The sequence below is a fragment of the Melospiza georgiana genome, chromosome 8 (genome assembly GCF_028018845.1).
Source record: "Melospiza georgiana isolate bMelGeo1 chromosome 8, bMelGeo1.pri, whole genome shotgun sequence".
NCBI classification, from domain to species: Eukaryota; Metazoa; Chordata; class Aves; order Passeriformes; family Passerellidae; genus Melospiza; species Melospiza georgiana.
Genome location: NC_080437.1, coordinates 13736811 through 13761381, shown reverse-complemented (window position 1 = coordinate 13761381; position 24571 = coordinate 13736811). Strand labels below are relative to the sequence as shown.

Genomic DNA, 24571 nt, shown 5'->3' with positions numbered 1-24571 from the left:
GCAGGTTCACTGCAGAGTAAAAAGAGTCTGAAATACGTCATAGAGCAGCCACTCTACTGTGCCCCGTCTTCCAGTGATTCTCCTTGCTGTGCAAGTCATAAGCTGATGAGCCCAGAAGATGTTACTGGCATTTGTTCCCCTTCCCTCATGTGCTGCCAGCACAGCACAGGGAGCTCTGGCTGCCACAGAAGCCTGACCTGCCAACTTTGGCTCAGCAGCTGTGCTGCTCACCACGGGGTCCCTGGCTGCCAGAGGGAGGGTGCTCTGCACACAAGGATGATGTGTGCATTCATTCAGGCAGCTGGCACCTCAGCTCAGTCCAGTGGGGAATAGTCCTGGCTGGAGGCTGGTGTCACCCCTGTGCTGTGAGGCTGGATGGGCACAGGGATGGGCACAGGCTGCGTTACAGGGATGGGCACAGGCTGCATTCAGGCTGCATTACAGGGATGGGCACAGGCTGCGTTACAGGGATGGGCACGGGCTGCATTACAGGGATATGTACATGCTGCATTCAAGCTGCATTACAGGGATGGGCACAGGCTGCATTACGGGGATGGGCACGGGCTGCATTACATCATGTGCATTACATGCTACAGGCATTACAGTACATGCTGCATTCAGGCTGCATTACAGGGATGTGTACATGCAGCATTACGGGGATGGGCACGGGCTGCATTCAGAGCCGCCCTGTCCTCTCCCCCACCTTGCGTGCAAAGACTGAGATGGCTGAACCGTGCAGAATAATCCCTTGATGCTTGTGGGATTATTCACATTTACAGTCAGGCCCCTGCAGCACCTCCTGTGCTGGTGTGTGCCAAGAGCCTTGAGACACCCGTGTGGTACAAACACTGACAAGTGATACTGAAGTACAGGGCAGATTCATTGCTGAATCTTGTTGAAATTGCCTTTGTTTCTGAGGCAGTAGTGCTTACTGCTGCTTTCTTGTCTGTTTGGGTTAACCAGGACATTTGGATCTAGGAAATCCAGCAAAATTGTTCTCTTTCTGAGCCCTCTGCTCTTGCACACTCTGCTCTTTTGGTTTGTGTTGGGGTCTTTTACAGCTCTGCCCTACTCACACTGTTTCTGCAGTACTTTGTCTACAGAAGAGAGATGAGGAGAGGAAAATATTTCATCTTGTAGCAAAAAGTTTGACCTGAATGTTGTTGTGGTATTTTATTCTTTAAAAACTTCAACGTAACTTCATTTGCCAGTACAGGTACTCTGCAAAATCTGCAATACAATTCTTCATGCAGACTTTGTGCCTGTTAAAAAGCAGGTTGTGGTTTTGTATCTTGTAGGTAATACAGAGATTTCTGTAAGAACTGATGTTAATTCTTACAATATTGTTAGGAAACTTGGTGCTACTGGATTTAAACAAAACCACCCTTTGGTTGGGCTGGTACTACAAAATGGGTAGTTAGTTTCATCTGGGGAATCATAACCTTGAATCTTGACTTAGCTGACAGGAGCCAAAGAGCTATGTCTCAAGGTCTGGAGTGACAATGAATCTACATTCAAGTACCCTCGACTTGTCTTGATTTATATTGCTGTCTTCCTTGCATAAATGATGGCTGGTTTTTGGTATGCTGGCAGTAAGTGAGATTAGTGCAATAGCTGGTGTTCAGAATTCAGGGTTGGTTGTTTGAATTCAGAGGAAAGCATGAGTGCATGTACAATGTGTTTGTAGTTGTGCCTTAAAATCTGGTCTCTCCATGGAGCCTGGTCAGGCTTGGTGACTGTGTGCTTTTGATTGAGACAAAAACGAGTTAGAAATAATGATGGGGGTGTGAACGGGGGGAGATAAGGGGTGGAGGGGAGGAATGAGAAAGGGCATGCCAGCTAGTGCAGCTGCAGGTTTTGAGCTTTGTAGGAACTGAAGCAAGGCTGTAAGCTGTCAGCACAAGTGAAGGGCCAGAAAAGATCTGACAGACATAAACATGACTGCTTTCTTCAGCTGTAGAAGTGCAAAGGAACAAACACAGATCTTGACATACATCATCCTCCTCCTTAGATAGTGTTACAAAATGTATGGGTAGTCACCAAGTTTTATATAACCCATCAAAGCCCAGCACACTTGAATGACAGAGAAATATTATTTAGCTCCCCCTTATCTAAGGGGAAACCTTATGCTTGAGAGAAAATTAGAAATTTTACTGTGGCCATCTATATGGAGAATACTGTTTTGTTTTCAGAAATTTTAAGCAATGTGGTGGCACAGATATTTGAAATTCTGGGGTGGTTGGCATGTTGCAGTGAGTGTCTGTGATTTCACAGACTGCTGTCACAGGCTGAAATTACCAAGAACACCCAGGGTTTCTTGACTTTGATTGCGCAAGCCTTTCATGTATGAACAGAATGTCCTGTGTATTAAAACAGGCCATTTCCTTACTCCTGGAAATCTTAACTTCAGCAATGAGAAAAAAAATCTCCAAAAGCTACTATCTTGTAGGCAGAGAAATGTAGATCCTGTATCTTTACTCCATCTTGATAAAAGGATTTTTTTTCACTTTGCCATTTAAAAAAATAGTGACATAAATGTGATTCTTTAAAGAAAAGAGGTAAGTTCAAAGCTCACTCACCTCCTTAGAGTAAAATAAAGAGGAGATAACCTGATTAGATGAATGACATGTCAGTTGAAAACATAATGTTTCCTGTTTGTAGAATTTTAAAACATTGGACTTCATTTGAGTATGGAAAACTGGCTTTCCCTTCAGGAAGTGTTAGCTCCCTGCTGCTCTGCAAAAACAGTGGAAAAGAGAAATCTTTTCAAGTCAATGTTTCCACTGTAAATAGAAAAAGAAGTAGTTTCCATTTTTTTCTTGGTTGTTATTGCTGGGGATCTTAAGAATCCCTGTTTTCTTTTCCTGAGTGAAGCCTGCAAGGTAACCAGATAAAAAGTTAGAAAAGGCTTGGGGGGAGAGCAAGAGAAACGGAAGGAGAGCGGGGAGAGAAAATGTCTGGACTTCATTAATTGAAGGAGTAAATAAGTTTCTGTGGTATGTTTTTTGGAAATGTTCATATTTGTAAGAATATCTTTAAAACACCCTCTTCAGTAATGATACATGGAGCACGGTGAGCCCCAGAGGGTGATGAGCAGCCCTTCCCTGTGATCAGGAGCCCTTTCTGCTTCCTCTCTCCTACCACACACTTAATTACACCTGGTTTTGACATAACTGAAGTAGGTAGAAAAATGTGGGGCATAGATGTGAAAAGTGAATGCTCTCTCTATTTAAGGAGCCATTTCTTTGGTAACTGTGTTCCTTGTTTCTGTTTTGCTGTAGCCTGCGTGGCCAGGACCTGGCAGATGAGAGGAGGCAGAGAAAGTTGTTGCATTAGTAATTCTGCCTGTCAGTGTTCATGAAAACTTGTTCTGAAAACAAGCACTTAGCCACACATCTTGTGCTTTCAAAGTGCCCCTTTGGTTAAGGAAGCAATGGAGGAGAGAGGGAAGGTTTTCAGTGTCGTATTAGCATGGCAGTAGTGTCCGAATTGCCACTCTGCTAGGAAAAAGTGCAAGCAAAACATCTATTTCTGAATTATTCTTGGTGGAGAAGGTCTTAAAGAGTAAAGAAGTGCAGTCACACTGTTGATTAATTTGCCCAGAGTGTAATTATTGTGAAATAGCAACGTAACTTTCTTTCTTTCTTTCTTTCCTTCCCTCTTTTAGTTGCACATGGTGGTTTTACTGGTACTACAGAAACCCTGATTATATTACCCTGGCATTCTCGGGGACTGTTAAGCAGGAGTCTTCTCTCTTTTGCTCTAAAACTCATCTAAATGGAAAACACATTGTCTTCATTATATGCCAGTGTTGAATGAACAGAGTTGCCATAGCAACAGCCATCTGAGGCCTTGCTGATTTCAGGCCAGTGAATGGGGTAGACAAACAAAGTACCTTCAAAACCAGAAGGGAACAATTGCTATTCATTCAAGCCAGGTTTAAGATCAGCAAATGTCTTTAGCAAAAGAAATGCAGATAAGGAAGTATCAGACATGGCCAGAGAAGAATAACAGAAAATTATCATAATCTTAAACTTTGCTGCCTGGTGGTATAGCATGAAAGATGATTCTTCAGGAAGAATAATTAGAGCTGAAGAGCCAAACCACAGTCTGTCCTCAGCCTGGGGTAGCAGTGTCAGTCTCAGGAGTTGATGTGTGCCGTGTTTGCAGCAGCAGCAGTGGTGGGAGCCTGCAGGATGGGGCAGCTGGGCCGGGGCTGGTATGGCAGGGTGCCCGTGGGCAGCTCACGCCCAGGGGCACTCGGAGCCTTGTGTGTCCAAGGTTGATACTGAAGAGCTACATGACTTTGGTCATGAGCCTCCACTGATTACTCAGCAGCACCTGAAAGTAGTCAGGAGCCCCAATATGTTTGTTTCACCATTTTGTTGCTCCTGAAAGACTGTCATAGACAGCTTTATGTATGACATGGTTGACATGTTCAACATAAAGCCTGGTTAGACTTAATATATATTCACATAAAATGCCAAAAAACTGACTGTGAAACGTTTGCCTTGAATAGAGATGAGGGGTGTGTGTGTCTGGTATGTGTAATTGTATTTTCTTTCTCCTTAGTCCTACACAAAAATTTAAGTCATAATTTTCTGACTGAAGTGCCATTGCTAATCTCAATGTTGTCTAATGTGTAGAGACATAAAGAAGCAAAGGTAAGAAAAGGAGCACACACAGGTTGCATTTCGTGTGGGCAGTTGGGCTTAGAAGGTGTCTGCTGAGAGGGGTGGTGTGACAAAGCTCTCTCCTGGCCCCCACATTGGATTTGACAACAGCCACCACAAATCCAATCCATGGGCTGTGTCACAAAACAGCCCACGAAGCAATGGGAGGAAAAGCGCAGGAGCAGGTTCAGGACTGGGATTGCTTGTGGGAGGCTGTGTTGTGCTTTACTTCAGTGAGCACCCTGGGTTGGAGGCTCAAGTCATCAGCTGGATACTAGAATCTCTCTCTGGCAGGTCCTGGAGACTGGAAAAATTCTGTGTGCTTGGTTTGATGTGGTAGGTAGCTTAAAAAAACCAAAAATTAAGAATTTAATTCCAACATAAGACCCACAACATGCTGCTGTCTCAGCACATTAGTGGTGTGATAATGTAAACTGTGTGCTGCACCAGCTGGGGAGTTGGTGCCCTTGTGAGAGAGAAAGCAAACCCCTCTCTAATAATAGGAAAATTTTTATCGTGGGAAGCTGGTTGTGAAGATGGAGTCTGTCAAACTTCACCTGTTTTCATTACTATGTTTTATATACCCTGTGTATGTGAAGGAAGGGTTATAATAATTAGTGATCAGTTGCAAATGTCAAGGAAACTCTTTACCAGTGGTGTAATGGTGGCAATATGTATCACAGATAATACAGTGTATTTTCAGGCTCTTTACACAGGCATGTTCCTATGTTAATCATCCTCACAAAACTAGAATGGCGTGACAAGGTGAATTTCTCATCAATAAAGTTCTGTAAGTACAATCAAATTAGGGGTTATTTTTTATTTTCAAAATGAAAAGTAAAAGGCTGTTTCATGTAGAACTTACATAAATTTGGACTGAGGTAATATTTCAAGTATAGTATTGAAATACTCAAAGATGAAATGCAGGCCACCTCACCTTGAATAAAAACTTACTTTCTGTATGGTTATGAATAGACAGGGTAGACAAGATTTGGGTAGACAAGATTTAAATACTGGCAACAAAAGTATTACTCAAGAGGAAGAAGAAAATTAAAGATTGACATATGGAGTTTAGAAGACAACTAAATGGCAGGGGGAGAGTGGGAAGAACATGAAGTAGAGAATAGTATGGAGGCCAATCATACATCTTTTAGTCTCTTTCCATAGTATGAGAACAAAGATAGATTTGTGGAAACTGTAAGGCAAAAGGCAAACACAAATCATGAACATAAAGAATGCTGTCTTTGCAAGGCCAAAGTGGTAGACAGACTCAGAAAACAGCAGTTAATTTTGTTGATGTGTGTATATGTATGCCTGTGCCCTTTATATATACTCACCAATTTAAGCTTTCACACTAGTTCTATTAGATTTGTCTTCTTATTCGTAAAATGTGACATAATGAAGTTGTGCTTAAAGTAAATAGCAAAAACTTTCGTAGATAGCAAAAAATCACTTTTATCATGGAGGCTATTGCCAGGCTGTCAGCTATGGCCTTCAATAGGTGTGGCTCCGATTGCTCTGAAGATAGAATGCTGTAAGACCTTCCTTTCTGAATTTGTTTGTCAAAGTTTTCAAGAGACACTCATAAATGAAGGGGTTTGTTTTCTTGTTGGTGTTATTGTTTTTATTCTGTGAAAGCACAATGTGTTCTAAGGCTTTGCATCCCCTTTTATCTAATGTCACAGAGAGCAATCCACAGCTATCTGTGCAGCCTAACAAACAGACCAGGATTTGCTCTCTCTTTACAATGCTCTCAATTAGCAGTCTGCTGAGCACTGGGCCTTGGGAGATGTCTGGAGGACTGTCATGTATTTCCACTTACATTTTCTGAGAACTTTAAATGGATTGTATGTGTTTATCAAAAACCATAGCTGTGAAACAGACATCTGTACATTTATCTTAGACTGTGATTAATAACATGTTTCTCTTGTGTTTTTGTGGAATTAAAAGTGATTCTAAAAGAGCTGATTTTTTGTGTTACTAGCAGATTCTAGAGGCAAGGTATGTAATACAAGCTGGTGCATACACGATTGTGGTTCAGGCTGTTTTGATTACTAGATTGAGGTTGTAGCTTTCAGATATTTCAGCACAACTGAGGGGTTTGTCTTGGGCCTCTCGCTGCACATTTTATAAAAATATTACTCTTATCACAAAGCCATACTAAGATCCTGCACACCTCATCCCTTTCACCATCATTTGCACATCCTGGAAGCACTTGCACATTTAGTCATGGAAGATAGGTGAGACCCATGGATGGCTGTCCTGTGTTCTAGACCACACCATTGCTTGTGATGAGAACTTGCAAACTGCAACGTTGGAGGCACCTCAGCGCTGCTGCTTACATGGCACAGTTAGTACCTGCTTTTTCCAAAGCTTTTCTCTCATTCTTCTGTACAACTGGTTAACAGGGTTGAGCATGTGGTTCCTGTGTCTTCAGCAATTCATGCTTCCTACTTGCATTTTCTGCTGTTAGTACATCAGTGAGATTAAGCATCATGTAATACAAAGGCAGAGTGCAAAGCAATAGTGCTGTAGGTTGAGCAGCTGGATAAGATGATGGATGTGTGCCTGGGAAGCAGTCGTTAGACAGATACTTCATTTTCCTGTGAGGCATCTTAGATGTGGAGCTTGTTATTCAGTAGCTTCACTGAAAAATTACTTCACTAGATATATTAGTTATGGGCAGCTTTAGAGTGCTCTTCTTTTTTCAGTTTTTAACAGGGTATTAGTTAACAGATTTTAGAATGCTTAATACTGTAGGTAAAGATTAGCAAGAATAGCAAAACAAATAGTTAACTTGGAGCAGTTTAAATGGTAGAAGTCTTTCCTTTTGTTAAATATGACCTGGAAAATGAATTAAATGATTCTTTTTAGCAAAACATGCAGAGTATATTTCAAGAGGCACATCAGGGGAAATGATCCAAACCATGGCAGTAAGATCACTTCTATTTCCTTACTGCAGTGGCATCATCTTGTTCAGCTGCTTTGCTGTCTCAGTAGATTTCAGTAGTTTCCATATTGCATTCCAGTGCACTCAACCCTGCAGGAAGAGTATCCAGAGAGAAGCCCTTTCTGAGGAAGGGGGGCCCTGCTAAAGCACCATCTTCAAACTTTAGTTGAAATAGGAGAAAATTGCTCCTAACTCTTTAAAACAGGCTGCTGTGTACAGTTCCCAGGAACTGTGTAATAGGAAGGCATAATCAGAATTATTGAACCTAACCCTTAGCAGATACAGGATTTATTTTCCTATAGCAATTAGTAGAGAACTTGAGGATAAATTTTCTGTGTAGAGCATAAAATTTGTGACCAGATTGTATCTGATAGTCTTGAAATACTGGATTGTTTTGGTCCCAAAGGGGCAGTATGAATAACCAATGCATAGGAGTAACAGAAAAGTATTTTCTCAGGATTGTATTGTAGCCAGAAGAAGAAGCTAAAAGTATAATATATCCATTCTACCGTGGTGAATGAGAATAACTTGGAGGCCATTATTTGTTAAGAGGCTACTAGACAGGTGGATTGTGGGAGAGAAGGTGAAGGTAAAAGGATGGAAATTCCTTTCTTGTGGAAAGGAAGCCTTCCAATAAGGAAAAAGAATATTGTGTGGTGGCCTAGGTGTAAATAGCCATATGGTGTTGCTCCACTGTTGAATTGGTGGTTAATTGCACAAGCAATGATTGAAATTATCCATTTCCTTGGAATGGCCCATTTCATTCTGGAGACTGTTTTACACTGTCACAATCAAGTTGTTGCCCATTGCTGCTATTTCTGAGTCTTTGGAATGTAAATAGTATTTGGAGATAAATACTTTATAAAATTATTTTATTTACTGAGATCTCTTCTAACTTATTGTATTAAGTCATATCTTCACCCCTTCCAATGCATTTTTGCAGGTTAGTGCCTTGCCAAGCCCAGGTATAATCTGTGAAGGACAGTTACTTTGCATCAATTGTGTTACTGCCTTCAAGTCTGATGAAAGAAAAAAGTTGGAGTAGGAGTTGTTTTATTTCTATCTTAAGAAACTATAGTTTACTGGGAGGTGTGTCAGTGCAGAGTGAGAATTACATAAACTGCAATTTTATTGTGACTTTGTACAGAGACTAACAACAAGTTCCCATGTCCTTGTTGTTTTTTTTTTTTGTCTTTCAAACAGCTTTGTGAATAAGAATTTTTGCTTTGTTTCCTTGCTTGAAATATTCGTGGTAAATACTGTTTGTATTTGTGATTTGGGGAAAGCATCCAAAAAATATGCTCCAAGTAAGATACCAGTGAGAAACAGTGGGAGTTGCAGGGTAGAAAAGAGCACTCCTGTGTTTCCCAAAGTGATGTTGAAAGGTGTTGTTGTGTACAAGGACAAGGAGAAAGATCTGATTTGAGAAAATATCTGATTCACAGCACATAATGTGGGAATTGTTGGGCAATCAGACTTAGCTCCTCCTCCTTGGACAAACTTCATGCTCCTGTTAATGTTCCCAAAGGTCCATATGCATATACACACTTTAAATTGCATGGAGCCCAGATTATCTCTCCTGTCAGGGAGGAGAGCAGAGTTACTATCTGTACAGAATTTTTCAAAGCTGATGCTTCAAGCTATCTTCTCTGCACATCTCACATATTCCTGCTTCATTGTTTACTCTAGCACAACACTTACTGTGAGAATCAAAACAAAGTAATTATCATCAGATTTCAGTGGATCTAAGTAGAAGGGAAAAATACATGTATGTGTAGAGGAAAGAAAAACATTTTGAACTCAGTCTATAAAGCCCCTTAGCTTTTTGAGACACTGTTAGAACTACAATTGTACATAGAGGAATTAAAAATAAACAGAGCAGAGTAAAAACTAACTCGAGTTTCTTAGCAGTATCAATTGAAAGAGTTTAGTGAAGGTAGCTCTGCTATCACTTTTTATTTGCAAATGCCATGTTCTGCAAGAGAAAAGAATACAGATTGCTGTTTGTGTGTGATATCAGTAAAGCCTAGTGCATCCTTCCAGTCACTACAAATCTCAGCACTTAAAGCCCAGATGGGTTTCCAAGTGTGCTGCATGAAACCCACTTGCACTGTGTGAAATAGCCCTGGCTGTAGCCATGTCTGCTACCTGTCAAGCTGGAGGATGTGAAATCCTTGGAACAGTCAGGATACTGATATTTAGCAGTGCTGTTGCATAAGCCTCAGATGTGCATAGGTTCTGTGTAGCTCCAGCTGATGCTGAAGAAAATGGAAACCAGTCTAATAGCTAAATTTAAATCAAATTATAAATCATTTTATTCAATTCAATTTCCATTTAAAAATAATTTGGTTCAGGGATAGGCATGTGACTGCAAGCCCTGAAGACTGAAATGCTCTTTATCTAGACACACAACTGCCTTGACCCTTATCTAGAGGGACTCTCTAATCTGCTAATTCAGTTTTTATGCCCATTCAGTTCTTGACCTCTCTGACTCAACTTCCAGTCAGTAACACTCGTGATGGTTGTTGCTGTGAGGGAGACACCTGCCCATTAACAATGGGACTGAGCTGAACAACCTTTCTCTTCTTGTCTAGGCCTCTAAACAGGCAGATGGTAACAACATTTGGTCACCACTGATGGGGCTTGCATTTGAACTCTTGACCTAAAGGTGAAGGGCACTGTATCCTATTAGGAATATGAGCCATCAAATTTAGTTTTAGTTTTGATACTTAACCTGGGATGTGTGTGAAGTCAAACATCTCACAGATACGTGAAGGAAAAGAAGATGTTTCTCCTCCATCTGTTCTTTCCTTCATTGTTCTGTGTTATAGTGAACTCTGTCAGCTCTTCATGTTAGCAGCCTCTTCTTTGAAGATTCTCATGTTAATAAAAATTAACAAAACCACATTCCAAGCTCTTGTCTCAGGAACAATTCATGGCTTTTTCTGTTTGTAAAATGCAATTTTTCCCCTTCTCTCTCTTTCTCTGGTGTGTGCCCTTCATACTTGTTGCTGTCATTTTTTTCTTACAGAATTAGCAAACAGTTTTCCTGAGAGACTCTTTTCTGATTAAAGAGTGATCCCTGTGATTCTCTTGTTGTGTACTGTTTGACTTGCACACCTAAAGTATATAACTTTTTCTTTGGTGGTGTTATACCTATTTATCTCTTCAAATTTTGTGTGTGTGTGTAATTATCCATATTCAGTACTGTGACACTACTTTTATTAATCTGTGGCCTCTAGTACATACTTTTCTCTGACCCTTTTCTCTTTATTTGTAAAACCCTGTATTTTTTGAAGGCAAAAAGTTTGTTTTACACTTCTTTGTTGAAAACATCAGTCAAACATGTGGGGGGGGAAGTGGAAAGTAGTGGTGCTTCTGATTCACGACTTCTAAAGCAGGACTATATTTCTATTTAGATGTAACAAATATGGATATGCAAGTTATTTATCCCTACAAAGAACTGCCATCATAAGCTGACAAAAAGAGGTCTGTAATAAGTTAGAAGTTACCCTGGGGCTTAGACTGCAAGCACTGCTGCCAGGCACACTGCAGGATTCCCAGTTGCTTTGAGCTGCTGATGGATCAGCAGTTCTAGAGTATGAAACACCAGGATGCAGAGTTTCTCAGACTGCCTGTTTGATCATGTATACTTCATTTTATCTGCTCCAGTGGTGTCTGGATCTCTTCATTTAGGTATCATTTCCAGTTTAGTAATTTTAATATTCTAAAGGTGAACAAAAGAATAAAGCAGGTTGTAAGATGAGAGGCAAGAATTTCAAAGCATGTAATGAGAGGGCAGATACTGTTAGATGAGTTAGTGTTTGATGTGTGTTCACTAAGGCTGTGTCTGAGGTGAGCAGAGCCTTCAGCAGTGGGGCCAGGCTGGGCCTTGCAGCATTTCCCAGGCAGCCCCTCCGTGCCAGCCCTGCCCCTTGGGGCTGCACAAACCCACACAGTCTGCTCCTGCTGTCCCAGGCTGGACCTGGCAGTAGGGAGGTATGTTGCAGTGATTATGCTCCTGACTGATCAGACCACCTAGCAAGATGAAGTGCTTCCTGACAAATGTCTCACCAGGGGACAGTCCTGGCTTTTAGCATTAAAAAGTTCTCCTACTAACTTCATTTTCTGTGCTGGTAGTGGGGCAAGCTACTTGTGGGGCTTTGGATGCTCCACCATGAGGATGGAGACTGGTAAACCTTTGAAAGATTGTCTCACAAACAAGGAGGTCTTGGAAGATGCTTTCATAGGAAGAAGAGAATTGAACCTTAAAATATTCTAAGTATAGAGATATCTTGAGATGCAGGACTCAGATATGTTATTTTGGGGTCCAATGAAAACAAAACATTTGAGATCTGAAATTACTAGCTGTATTTGTGATAGAGAAGCCTATAGCAGAAGTGGTGAGAAGGAAATTTTTGATGACTTTGGACACTGAGCATGCTGTCTGAACTGTTACATCTGTACTGAGCAAAGACTCAGCATTCTTACTTCCTTGATAATTATTGCAGTTGAATGATTACAAGAGTTACCAAAACTTGGTCTTAGTGGGCAGAAATGACTTTTCATGAGGAATTTATTGCAAGAATGAGACCAAGTTGCTGAATTCTGTGGTGAACAGACCCAGGTTTGTAGCTCATCTTAGAAAATGACTAAGGAAAAACAGAAGGTTTAAAGTGCCATTAGTGGATATATACTTTTTTTCAGAAATAAATTTTGAGCTTTCAGAGTAACTAGCACTGCTGAACTGTGGAGTCCTTTTTGTTTAATAACACAGCTTGACCAGGTGTCAGTAATGAGGTAAAGCTGTGTGCTGGGTGATGATGCTTTGGGATGATCACTGCTTTGGGAGCAGCCTTTGTGTGCTGCCCCTCCCTTGGTGGGAGCCATCAGAGGAGCAAAGGTGTGCAAGGACAGCCAGCAGCAAATGAGAAATGCAAGCCTTGTGTTAGCAAAGGTGAGCCAAGGTGGCGGCCTGTGCTGTTCTGGGGATTCATTACATGCCTGCATGTCCTGAGAAGGCTGCTAAGGAAGATATGTGCAAGAGATTTGCAGTCCTGTTTACTTTCAAAGTTGTAAATCAGTAGCACTCTCTTCTTTTAAGGCTGTACCAGGACAAACAAGAATGTGCTAATGGTCTTACCTAAAGTGTGGTGGTTTTAGGGTCTATTTAAAAATTTGCTCTAAAATAAATTTGTTGATAAAGGCAAAGAGCCTAAGTAATCTCAGAGTTTTGTAATTTTTATTGTTTCTTAATCATTAAAGGTGATTATCCATCATGTGGAACTCTAGGCTTGTTTTCTTTCAGGATATTTGTCTTAGGGAGCTTTTGTAATTTAGCTTCATTGCATGGCTGAGAGAGATGTATTTAATTTGAAGAAAACACTTGTATTGCAATATACTTCATCTAGATGCTTTAATGTTACCTGTGTGATTGGGCTAATTGAGTAGATCATAATTTTTATGGATCTATTCCCATAACACCCTGGGAAAGTGTATTATTCCACTGCTGTTAAACAACTGCATAGATGAACCTATGACTTTGCCAGACTTCCATGGGAGGAGTGATGGGGAAGTGAATGCACCTTCCCAGGTCCCTTGTCTAGGACTCCAAATAATGGGAAATATTCTCCCTTTTTATTATGTATGAAACATATGTGCAGCTACACGTTAGTGTAGATAATGAGACTTATATAAATTACTGATTATTTTACATAAATTATCCATGTTCTACAAAAGTCAAGCCTCGAGAAAGGTCTCTTCATATTTATTTTTAAAGATTTTTGGAAGAGAGTGTGCTTACATTTTACAAATGGGCAACTAGAATATACATATTTACAATTTGCAATTAGATGTAGGTCTTATTAATTATGTAAGAAACACTTGCTATATTTTTGTAATGAGAAACCAAGTATCATGTAACAATTAAGAATTCTAATATCAGATACTATTAATTCTTTAATTCTGCCCAAATTAAAATTAATGCATTTTGTAGTATTGGTACACAATTTCAGAAATATCTAGGAAATAAGTTTTATTTTCAAAAATGAGGTTGGGATTAAAGAGTCTTCATCATCCTCGAAGTCAGTGAAGAGTCAGGTTTCTTAAGGAATTATCTAGCCTTGCTCTATAATCACTGTAACCAGAAATAGGTATCTCCAGGGTGAAATTTGTGCCACCCATTTTTGACATCTGTCTTAGTGAAGGACAAAGTGTCCTTGGAAAGTACTGCTCTGTTGACTGTTGATGGAACCTGGATGGTTAGCTAAGGCTAAAACCTCTCTTTGAAATGGATAATATTGAGAATCCAGGCCAAAGTTATTGGTCCTTTTGCTAAAGTAGGAGAAAAATCACTAACCAGAAGTTTTGGTTTGTTTCTTTGTTTTCTGTGCAGAAATCACCAAGAAAGCTAAAAGGATGAGTCAACCATATAACCATATTCTATTTAAATTAAATAAAATTAATTTTCTTAATATTTTTTCAGAGCTTTACTTGCTCTTAAAAGTTTTTTTTATGCCACCATATAGAACTCAAAGGCTATTACTTCCTGTCATGAGCTAAATGTCGAAGAGAACTTGAGCTGTGTTTGGGGTTTGTTTTTTTGGTTTTTCTTTTTTTTTTGGTTTTTTTTTTTTTTTTTTTTTTTTGGTTTGTTTTGGTTTGTTTTTTTTTGTTGGTTTTTTTTGTTTTTTTGTTGTTTTTTTAAATTTTGGATTTCATCATACATTCACAAAAAACAGCATTGTTCTGGATTCTGTAAAACCAGTGCAGGGATCTGTCCATACCATATGCATTTTAACAATGCATGTTAGATACCTGCTCTGAAATAGAAGCCAGAGCTGGTTGGAGATCTGTGTGTTGTGTAACCCAGTCCCTACAGAACTAAATTAATTATACAGCTCAGCAAGTCCAAGCTTTACTGACCGAGGGAGATGTCTTGTGCCTCTTTCTAAAGGGGGAGTAAATGCTTTTGAGTTTTGGATTTTTTTTAATTGTTGTGGTACTTGTGTGCAGGTTTGCAAGTAAAATTGCTTTTCTGCTGATTAGGAATCCTAAAAATTCCTTTTGTATTAGACAGAATATGTATTGTTTTTTCTAGAAGTGCTTGAGATTAATTTTTCAGCTCCATTTCTTAGGAAATCAAGAACCATATTGCTCAAAGCAAGAGAACTATTTATTGTTATCCGACGCGACAAAGCACACCAAGATTTTACACAGATTTCAGGTTTGTTTTTACAAAGACACTGGCACATGTGCATTTCCTTTCACTGATGTTTAAAAAAGTTCAAGTAACCATCTCCAGCCCACAAAATTATATATGTAGTGTACAAATTGCAGTAGCATAAAACAGCATGCTCTTTTGCTGTATTTAAATTTTTGGTAGTACTGTATCATTAATTCCTTTTTTTCCCACTGGAACTTCAGTTACTCTTTGTGCATTTTGTTTATATTTTGAGGTCCCTATGATGTTTTCTAAACAACAGTTGTAGAATTTTAAGAAGTTAAAAGCTCTTAGTAGTTTTACTGTCATAATTTGTCTGTAAAAATATGGATTCTTTTTTTTCCCCAAATGACTTCAAGGAGAAACTTGTTCAGCCCATGAGACAGAATTGTGGAGGTGCTGCAAACTCAGTCACGGATTTGCTGATCTCTTGATGTTCATTTGGATATTTAGGGCTTCCTTTCATTGATGCAATATGCCTGATAATAAAGATTGTGCAGTTAAAACACTGCACAGAAGTTGACTACCCTGTTCATGGCATGTCTCGATTTTCTGCAGATATACCAATAGCTAAAGTAGCCTTGCTTTTGTTTTAGGAAGTGAATATGGCTGCAATGTAGACATGAAGTGTATGTGCTGAAAAACATAGATCCTTTGCATTGTCTGTCTCTAATTGTAAGTGATAGAACTGCTGTTTATCATGGGTTTTAAAGTGCTTTTTAATCATGGGTTTTATGAGGAGAAACTCCAATTCTTGGACATTTAGAAGAGAAACTCCTACCTCTGATTTTTAAATATCAGACAAAGAGCATACTTTTACATCTCAGTGATAGCTAATGGAAGGAGAAAAACTAGAACTTCTCAAGATCTGGTGTTTAAAAACCAATGTTGATTGAGGAAGATCAGTAAATGCTGGAATACTTTTGGAGGGGTGCCCTTAGAAGAGGAATTCTTCATGACTAATAGCATCTTTGTAAAAATTAGGTCTTGTATTTCTATTGATCAGAGTAAGATGAATAGTTCCAGGGATAATTAAACCAGGGACGGAGACACAGCTTTATGGTATCATGCCCAGTTCATTTTTCACCCAAAATCATTATATTAAAAATAAATATTTACATTTGTGTTCAGTACTTCTGTTGGGAAACATAGATCTGTAGCAACAGAGTTATTTTGAGACCAGTGCAAACAGCAATTGCATTTCCCTGCAGATTTTGGGCAGAAACCAGTAGTAAATTACCTGGCTATAAGTACTTCATGCAAAGGGTCAGTAATGAAGAGTCATAAAAACCTGCAGCCAATATCTTCACCTGCGATTTATACTACTGGATACATCAGTGTGCAGGTTTTTAAGCTGAAACATCTTTAAAACACTGATTTGAGAAGGCAGAGAGCACATCTTTTGACAATGAGTCATGTTAAATATGAAATTAGGATTCTTGTACTTGTCCAATATTTCTGATTTTTTGCCCTGGTCTTAGAAACTATGTACTTGGTTTTAGAGAAGATACTTTACCCCACTTGAATTGCTGCAACTGTTTTAAGGAGGAAAGGTTCTAACACAATTGCTGCTAGAATAACGATGAGCTGGTTTATAAGCTTCTTTAAGTGCAGACAATGTTTTCTGGTTAATATTTTGAATATTTGATGCAAAAAATGTAAATTACTAAAATACTCTGCATCAGGTCTTCCATTTAGCATTATCCTTTCACACTGTGGAGTAAACTAATGAATTACAGCATGATTACATAGCACATAATTAACTTTGTAATTAATATGCAACTGCCACTTAAACTAAAGTACTGCTTATAAAGATGTACGGCAACAGTAAATCACAGGTCAGAAGTAGCACTTTGGAATTTTCAAAAGAATGAGAGTAAATGCAGAATCACTTACAGCAGCAAAGTAAGTTAATTAAAAAGCAGATTAATTGTGAATGTCCTGTTTAATTTTAAATACCTTTGCTATTTCTTTTCCCTGAAGAAAGAACAAATTTAAAGCCTAACTCATTCATTGTTTTCTTAGATGACATATTTAAAAATGAGCGTTAAACTGTCCTGGTTGAGATTAGAATTTGGTTAATATTCCTTTCTCGTCTTGGTGCATGAAAGGGTAGCATGAAACCAGCAACCTTTTACTTGAATGAATTCCAGCTTTCTGCCATGGTCTTCTTTTTTGGCTTGATTTTCTACATCAAGGCAGTGAAACAAAGTTAGTCAAACCAAGTCCATCCTTTGTTTTGCTGATTTTTTTTTTTTAATAGAGAATGAGGGTTTGTTCTGTGCTGTTGTAACCAGTGAAGAATGACAAAAGGTCTGAGTTCATTTACTTCAGACACTGGTTTTTTGCCACTGTCCCCATTTGCTGGTACCCTCAGCAGTGGTGCTAATGCTGGATGCCATGGTGCAGACAGATCGCATGCTTCACAGGCATGCAGGACGGCACAGCAGTAAAATTGCATCTCTTGCTGCAGATTTCCAAAGTATTAGCTGTCCTTTCCTATAGCCTCTTCTTTTCCATCCATCTCCATGTGAAATACTATTGATAATGGCAGGGAATTGAAATCCCTGATGTAGGTGTGGCCATACTGCCTTGGTTCAGACGGTGCTTGGCCAATGGAAAGCTCTATTGAAAATGGTACCAAACAGAGTATGCTGAAGTTTTAGGGTTTTTTTTCAAATAGAAATAGCACATTTTGGAGAGCTCTGTAGCCAGAGGCCGTGGGAATCTAAGTGTTACAGCTCTTTAGCACCTTTCTGACCTTCTGAAGGTGATGCAGTATGGGAACTAGACCCTGTAGGTGTATGGGATGCTGTTCATGTTGTCAGTACTTCAGTATGGGCTCCTTGATCTATAGGTTGTACTTGATCTCCTCTTATATCCTGCTTACTGTCTGGTTAAAAGAAATTAACAGGACAGATGTCACAATCAGTAGAAAATGGCTACCCTAAGCATATAATGCATCTTTTAAAAGAATTAGTGGGTTTTGTTAATGTTTCTTTTGTGAACCAAACTAATTTTTCATGTTGAGCAATACATGACAAACATCTCTAACTTTTGAGCTGAACCCCTTTGATTTCTGTGTTCAGTATTCATGGTGCTCACTATATTGTTGGTTGCTTCATCCACATGATGCTATTTTTTTTCTCTTCAAATGGCTATCTGAAACTTCTGACCTGGAACAAAGAGTGATAGATGCTTCACGGTTGCTCTTCATTCTAGATAAATAATCATTCAGGCATAATTACGTGCATCTCTCAGAATTCATGAATATCTGCTGCCTGCTTGAATAGCTGGGAGGGAATATACATTGCCCTTACAAATCCTTCAGAATAGGCTGCTGCTTGTATTGTATTTAGGAGGGGGAAAAAACAGGAAACAAACAACACCACACACCAAACAAAAGGGGAAAAAACCTAAAAGCCAACCAGAAAACCACCCAAACAAAAAATCAGAAACCACAAATTCTTCATTTTCTGTTTGCTGGCTGTGTTTTTCTTCATTGATTGCCATACTCAACAGGCTGATTGCCATGAAAATTGACATGTAAGAATAATCCTAAAATCTAAGAGTAATCCTGACTTACTCTTCAAAAATAAAAAAAAATACTGGAAGTAGGGTGTGCACCATAAGTAGAATCTAACCTAATGGAACTTGGAAGGAGGCATGTCATTTGGGTTTCATGTGTCACTTAGTGGGTCATAATGTGATAAACAGGTCAGTTTTATAATCATCAGATTTTTGCCTTAGTGGCTCAAAAGGGAAATGAAGCTTCAGGGGAGGTATGTTTTTTCTGAAAATGATGTGTGGTTAATTCTTGGAGGTTCAGTTCTCGGCATTATGAACAGATGCTTCTGAACTAATCTCAAATGTCACATTTCATGCATAAACCCTGGGGGATTAGCAATATCAGGGTTCCCTGAGAGTATTCTTGGAGGTTTAACTTAATACTCTCTCTCAGGGAAGTGTCCCACCTACTAACTTGATGAATGCTTCCAGGCCTTCCCGAAGGCCTTCTCTCTAATGCCAATCCAAATAAGGCCAGGGCAGAGGGCACACAAGCAAGATTCTGCAAAGCAGCGGGGCTTTGAGGCAGCCAGTAAAAGTCATGTGGTGTAGAAAAGTCTGAGATCTCATCAGAAGAGATACCATGATTTGATTTTACATTAAAATGGAAAGTCATCAACATCTGGTAGAGGAAAAATCACAGCTCCATAATTATGATTGAGTTAGTCGTAATAGTTGGGAGAAACGCAGACAATTTAAAATATGAAAAAGTTAATCTCCTGTCTAGCAAATGCCCACTTTTCTATTTTAAATATTTCAGTGACTGTTCAGAAAAGCTTTTATTTTAAAGTAGTGATAAGTAAAAAACTCACTGTTGTCTGGAAATAGAGGTGCTTGTGATGGATGCTTTGATAAACTCTCTAGCTGTAGAGGAATTGACAGCTATGTTTTTAGCATATTAGCCAGCTTTTTTTACCTTGTAATATATATTCGATATGTTAGGTTTAGATTAAAAAAAAGCCCTAAACCCAGAGAAATTCTTCCTTAAGCCTCTGTTAGAATGAGTTCCTGTCTAAACAGAAGATAAGAGAGGGGGTTTAGCTGCAGTTCTCCTCCATCTACGTGGATGTTTTTGTGATGAGGTTATAATATATGTTAACATTATGCTGACACGGACAGCTCTAGCCAATAGGTTAAAATTGTTAGGTAGTTTGTCTTTTTGACAGATCTCGTCTCCATGTCTAGCAATTTATATGACCTTCCAACTCTGATATTTTCCTTGCCAGTGTGTGTCCTAACCAGCTCCCTTCTACCCATTGGCCCTGCCTCATTCTCAGAGACTGACAAGGCAGCCTGTGCTTCACTGAACCTGTGAGGAGGCTGCTGGGTCACCCTCGGGGTTAAATGCTGCTTTATTCCGTTGAGTGTTAAATTGCTTGTTCAATTCTTGGACATGTTTTCTTAAATGGATGTTTTAAACTAATTTAGAAATTCAATTTCTCGCAGGTAGAGCCATGGCAATACGATGCATCAAACAAAATGTATCACATGTATGATGTATCACATTTCTGTGTTTTCCCCTCACAATTTAGTACATGGGATGATTTGTAAAAACCTAGGCTGAAGCTAGGCATGCTCTGCATCATAGATGAATTAAGCTGCAGAATAAAATCCTTGTTTCTGGGACAAGCTTGCTGAGTATCAGTTGTATGAGCTTTTCTCCTAGTTTCTGTAACACTCAGGATTTGTTGTTTGATCTTGCAACCAAGCGTTTACCTGAGTTTGTAATATGAATTCTTTCTTCCCCAGCATTTCATCCCTTTCTGTGTGCACATGTATGCTTATGTCTGTATTTGCATGTGTTAGCTCAATCAATAGCAGATCTGTTGGCTTTCACAAGGAAGGAGGCTTATTGAAAAATTCTGTGCTGGTGAGGTGCTTTTCACAGGCTAGTCAGAAAGCTCTTGAGAACTTTGCTGCTAACACCCATCAGAGGTTTTCTTCCCATAGCTGCACAACAGCACTGCAGTTGCTATGCAGCTCATTAGTGAGTCTTGACTCTGTGACAGGTGTGATGTATTAAAAGCACTTGTATTACATAACCATGTTTAAAAAAACTTGAATTGCAGGTAATATAAACCAATCTTTTCTAGAGATCTGAACAAGTCCTGAAGGAGGAGCTAAGGCAAGGGGGGAGCGGAGATGGCAGCTCTGATAGCCTGAAGAGGTGGCAGCAATAGACTAACTTAGGTCCTCAGCAGTACTTGAGAGACTTGAATAAATTAGAGTCATCCCAGGAAACAGGTACCTAAATGGGTTTCAAACCATTTCAGAGAATGAATCTGTATTCCTAACGTCAGCTGGAAGTAGAATAGGACAATCTATTAACATTGAGCTTCTTGTGACAGGCAGGGAAGGAAGGATGGACTTAGTTGTTAGGACACTGTCTGGGGCTTAAGTGAAAGATTCAAAATTGCCTGTGTTGACACCTTGGACAAATCACCTAGAGAGCATGCAACTAAGCTCCTCCAATGTACCTCTGCTGTAGAAGAGACCAGAGTAACAAAACTCTAGTAGAGAGCAAGTTTGGCTCCCTAAAGTAAGGTCAACATTTGAGCAAAAAACCTTTCCACTTAGCATTTTTGAAAAGTGTATGATTTTGTTGCTCAGCCGTAGAAGTCACAGTGTTGCATTATAATGTCGTACACATCCCTCTACATGTTTTCAGGCTTATTGACAGCAGTTAAAAAAGAAATTTATGTGGAAACTGGATCCATTCTCATGGGAAGAAGCTTGAAAATAGGCAGTTTGTCCAATGGATTTATAACACTTGCTGGGGGTGGTAGTATGTCATTCTGTGGAACCAAGATCCACTGACTTTTGACTGTTATCATGGGATATTTTCAGGGACTGAATTGACCTTACAGTCAATTACTGATCTTACAGTACCCTAACGGGTTTCCATTTATTTGTTTCTTTCTTTTATTAACAAGTATATGATTGAATTCATATAAGTGCTTAATAAACACTGATATTTCATTGAAAATCTTAGAAAGATCATTGTAATGCTTTAATGATTGCAGAGGAAAGTGATTAATGTTGCTTAACTTACACTCTACAGACTTTGATGCAGAGTTGTTTAGTTTTGGGGTTTTTTTGATTGGTTGCTAATACAAATTACTTTCAATACATGTATTTTTGTGTCTTTCTGGGCAGACATAGGTCTCCAGTTCTTCAAGTTAGGGTTCTGTTTAGTATCGCTTTCTTCTTCTTTGGCTTACAGCTTCCTTTCTGAACACAATCTTGTGCAGTCAAGAAAGGTTCAAGCTCTGATCTTGTCCTGTTGTTCAGATGGTCATAATGCCTAGTATTATAGTAATACCTCTGTATTCAAGCTGGTAAGAAAAAGTTGTCACATAATTCTTATTTTTCTAAAGAGAAGTGATTGTTGAAAAGGACTGGGAAGTCATACTTTGTCCTGTGGTTTTTCATAAAAATATTTTTCATGTATTCTATTATAGCAATCCTGTTTGTCTGTACCTCTCCAGTATTTGTGCCAACCTGTATAAAGGTTGGTGAATTTTGTTCTGTTAAACTTTTATTTTAAAATCATTATTTTCTGCATCTGACTTAAGGACTTGTTTAATTGTTGCTGCTTTGCTGTTTGCCAAAAGCCTAGAAGTCTGCTGTTGGAGAAAGACAGTGTTTATGCCAGTGTTTTCTTGCTTCTTATGCTTTGTACAGTTGAAACAGTGAAATTAGAAGCTGAGAAGTGTATAGACAAAAGAAAGAGCTCTGCATTGTTTAGTTGTTTACTATCTGCCATTTTGAATACCACCATCACCTTAGGAGGAAAAGCTACAAGTGCCTAGGTCTTAACCACCTGGTAGACAGCATAGAAAGATAAGAGAGTAGAAATTTCCTTATTCAGGACTGGTGAGTATCTAAATGTATTACAAGGGACAGTGGAGTCAGGCTCAATATCTTACCTATGGGAAAGGTAGGAAAGTGTGGGTCAAAGAAGTCCTTAATCTGAAGTAGTTCAAGTTTGTGACATGGCTTTTTGATTAGGAAGGAAGAACTGCTGTTTACTGAATAACTCCTTCTTCATGAATTGGGGTATGTCAAGTGAAACAAAATCAGAAAAAATAAGTCTCACATCTGATACTGTTTGAATTGCTTCCCTTGTCTCAAATGGGACAGGAGCAAATGGACTGCTCCTGGAACATGACTTGTTTCATGCCAACCTGTCCTTTCTTTTTATATCCCTGCCTGGATCAGTCATGCAATAAGCAGGAACCTTTTTAATCCTGTAATATAATATATTGGGCAGCTAGGCTTTTTAAGCAATGAACCATCTTTCAAAATATATCCCTCCAAATTTCAGATCTAATGCACTTCAGTTATTCTGGAAAAGAAAAAGTGCCAAGATGTAACCACTCAAGGATCACAAAAATCAAGAACGAAAGACAAGGAGCTGTAGGTACAGCTGTAGCTGTACTCTCTGCAAGGTTTGATATTGTCACAATAACATCTCTCTCCTTGAGTTCATCAGAACCTTTTTAGAGGGGATACTTGTTTCCTTTTCAGGGTAGCCAAGTGTTGTTTCCAAGAGTCATTACACTGACTCCTGCCTGCTGAAGTCTTTGCAGTGTGGCTGCTCTGCCAGCTTTGTATGCGTGTCACCAGCACATCACATTTTGATCACAATGAAAGCCACTCCAGAGTATATCTAATCAGGCAGGGCTTCAGAAAAACTTGAAGGCTCTAAAGCTGACCTCTGGAGTCTATAGTGTTGCTGTTGGGAGCAAAGAAGAAAAGTGTGCAGCTTTTTGAGGTCTGTTCCACTGTGCTATAATAACCATTTAAACAAAAAAAAATATATAAGAAAGGAAGGATATGGGTAGAAGAAAATACCGTCTGGACTTTAACTGCTTTTATCCATCTGTCACCTGGATGTACAGTCAAAGTTTATGAAGTTAATTCTGTATTTGGAAATCTGGCTGAATGCTGGAAATTTTGTCTTGAAATTGCAGGAAGGGTAACACCAGATGTTTTATTCTTAACTTCGAGTAATGCATTTATTAATGATTTTGCACTGTCACTTCACTGTTCATATTAAACTAGCTTGTGCCAGCCCTAGCCTGAACTGTGATTCATGTTAGGCACTGTGTGTGTTTGGTGGAGATGGCATCCACCCAGAACAGCACTGGGTGTAATTGGAAAGCCAGAGAAGCTGAAGAAGTGAAGCCTTTGGGGTTGAGAGGAGCTCAGGTCTCTGTTCACAGGGCTGGCTTTGTCCTGCAGTTATGGGAAAGAGCCTCTGGGCATATACTTTGTAGTAATGATGGTGGTATGAAAAATGCAAGGCAGTCTAAGTGTCTTAGTTTATGGACCACACTATAAATAATTCATTATCAATAGTGTTCCCGTTTGCATTGTAATAAAAATGGGAAGTCTGCCTGCTTCAGTTTGTGCGACAGTTGTCACTCATAAGTTGTCAGGCTCGCTCCTGGTCTGTTCCAGCTGAAACAGCAGTGGGGATGGTGGGAACTGTGCTCTCCTCTTCTTAACACATTGCTTCCTAGTCTTTGCAGGTAGCTTTTGTTCTGGCCAAGGTAACTTTTCTTCTGGCCAAGTTTAGCATTTTTATAGTTGCTGCTTTCAAATACTTGAGAGGATTTTCAAAAACCTGCTGGAGATCTGTGTTGTGCTCTGCCAAATGCCATTTCAGCTTTGGTTGTGCTATCACCTGAGGGTGAGAGACCTAGTGGAGGTACAGCTAACAGAGATCTGTGCTCTCAGAAGAAATTCTACTGAAATCTGTTCCTGATTATCCCAAGAGGTTTGATAGGGAACTGAGCACATGACAGATCTTTACCCATGGAATTCATAAACCTTTGAAAACTAAATTGTTAAGATTCTTGATAAAAGGAAACTTACCTCATGGTAAGCGTAAAGTTCTCTTTATTTGCCTCTAAAGGAGGTGTGGGACACTGGTAATTATTAGAGGCCAGTTTGTAGATAAAAGGTTCCTTTCCATTGATCAGGTGGTGAGAAAACGAAATGGGGCAGAGGATCATGGATATTTCAGTTAAAATCTTTCTTGAAGGCAGTAGGCTTTGTTGTGTAAAGCTCCTGCAGTATTTTGTAATCTAGGTGTCTGGAAGAATTTCTACCTTACTGGAATTCTGGGCACTTGGAAAGCACAAATAGCAA

General features: G+C 39.3%; 1 protein-coding gene across 5 annotated transcripts in view; it reads left to right on the top strand.

Annotated features, from left to right (window-relative positions):
* The window catches only part of ZMIZ1 (zinc finger MIZ-type containing 1), a 337004-nt gene that overhangs the window by 148132 nt on the left and 164301 nt on the right, over positions 1–24571 (top strand). The gene's annotated exons all lie outside the window — the stretch shown is intronic.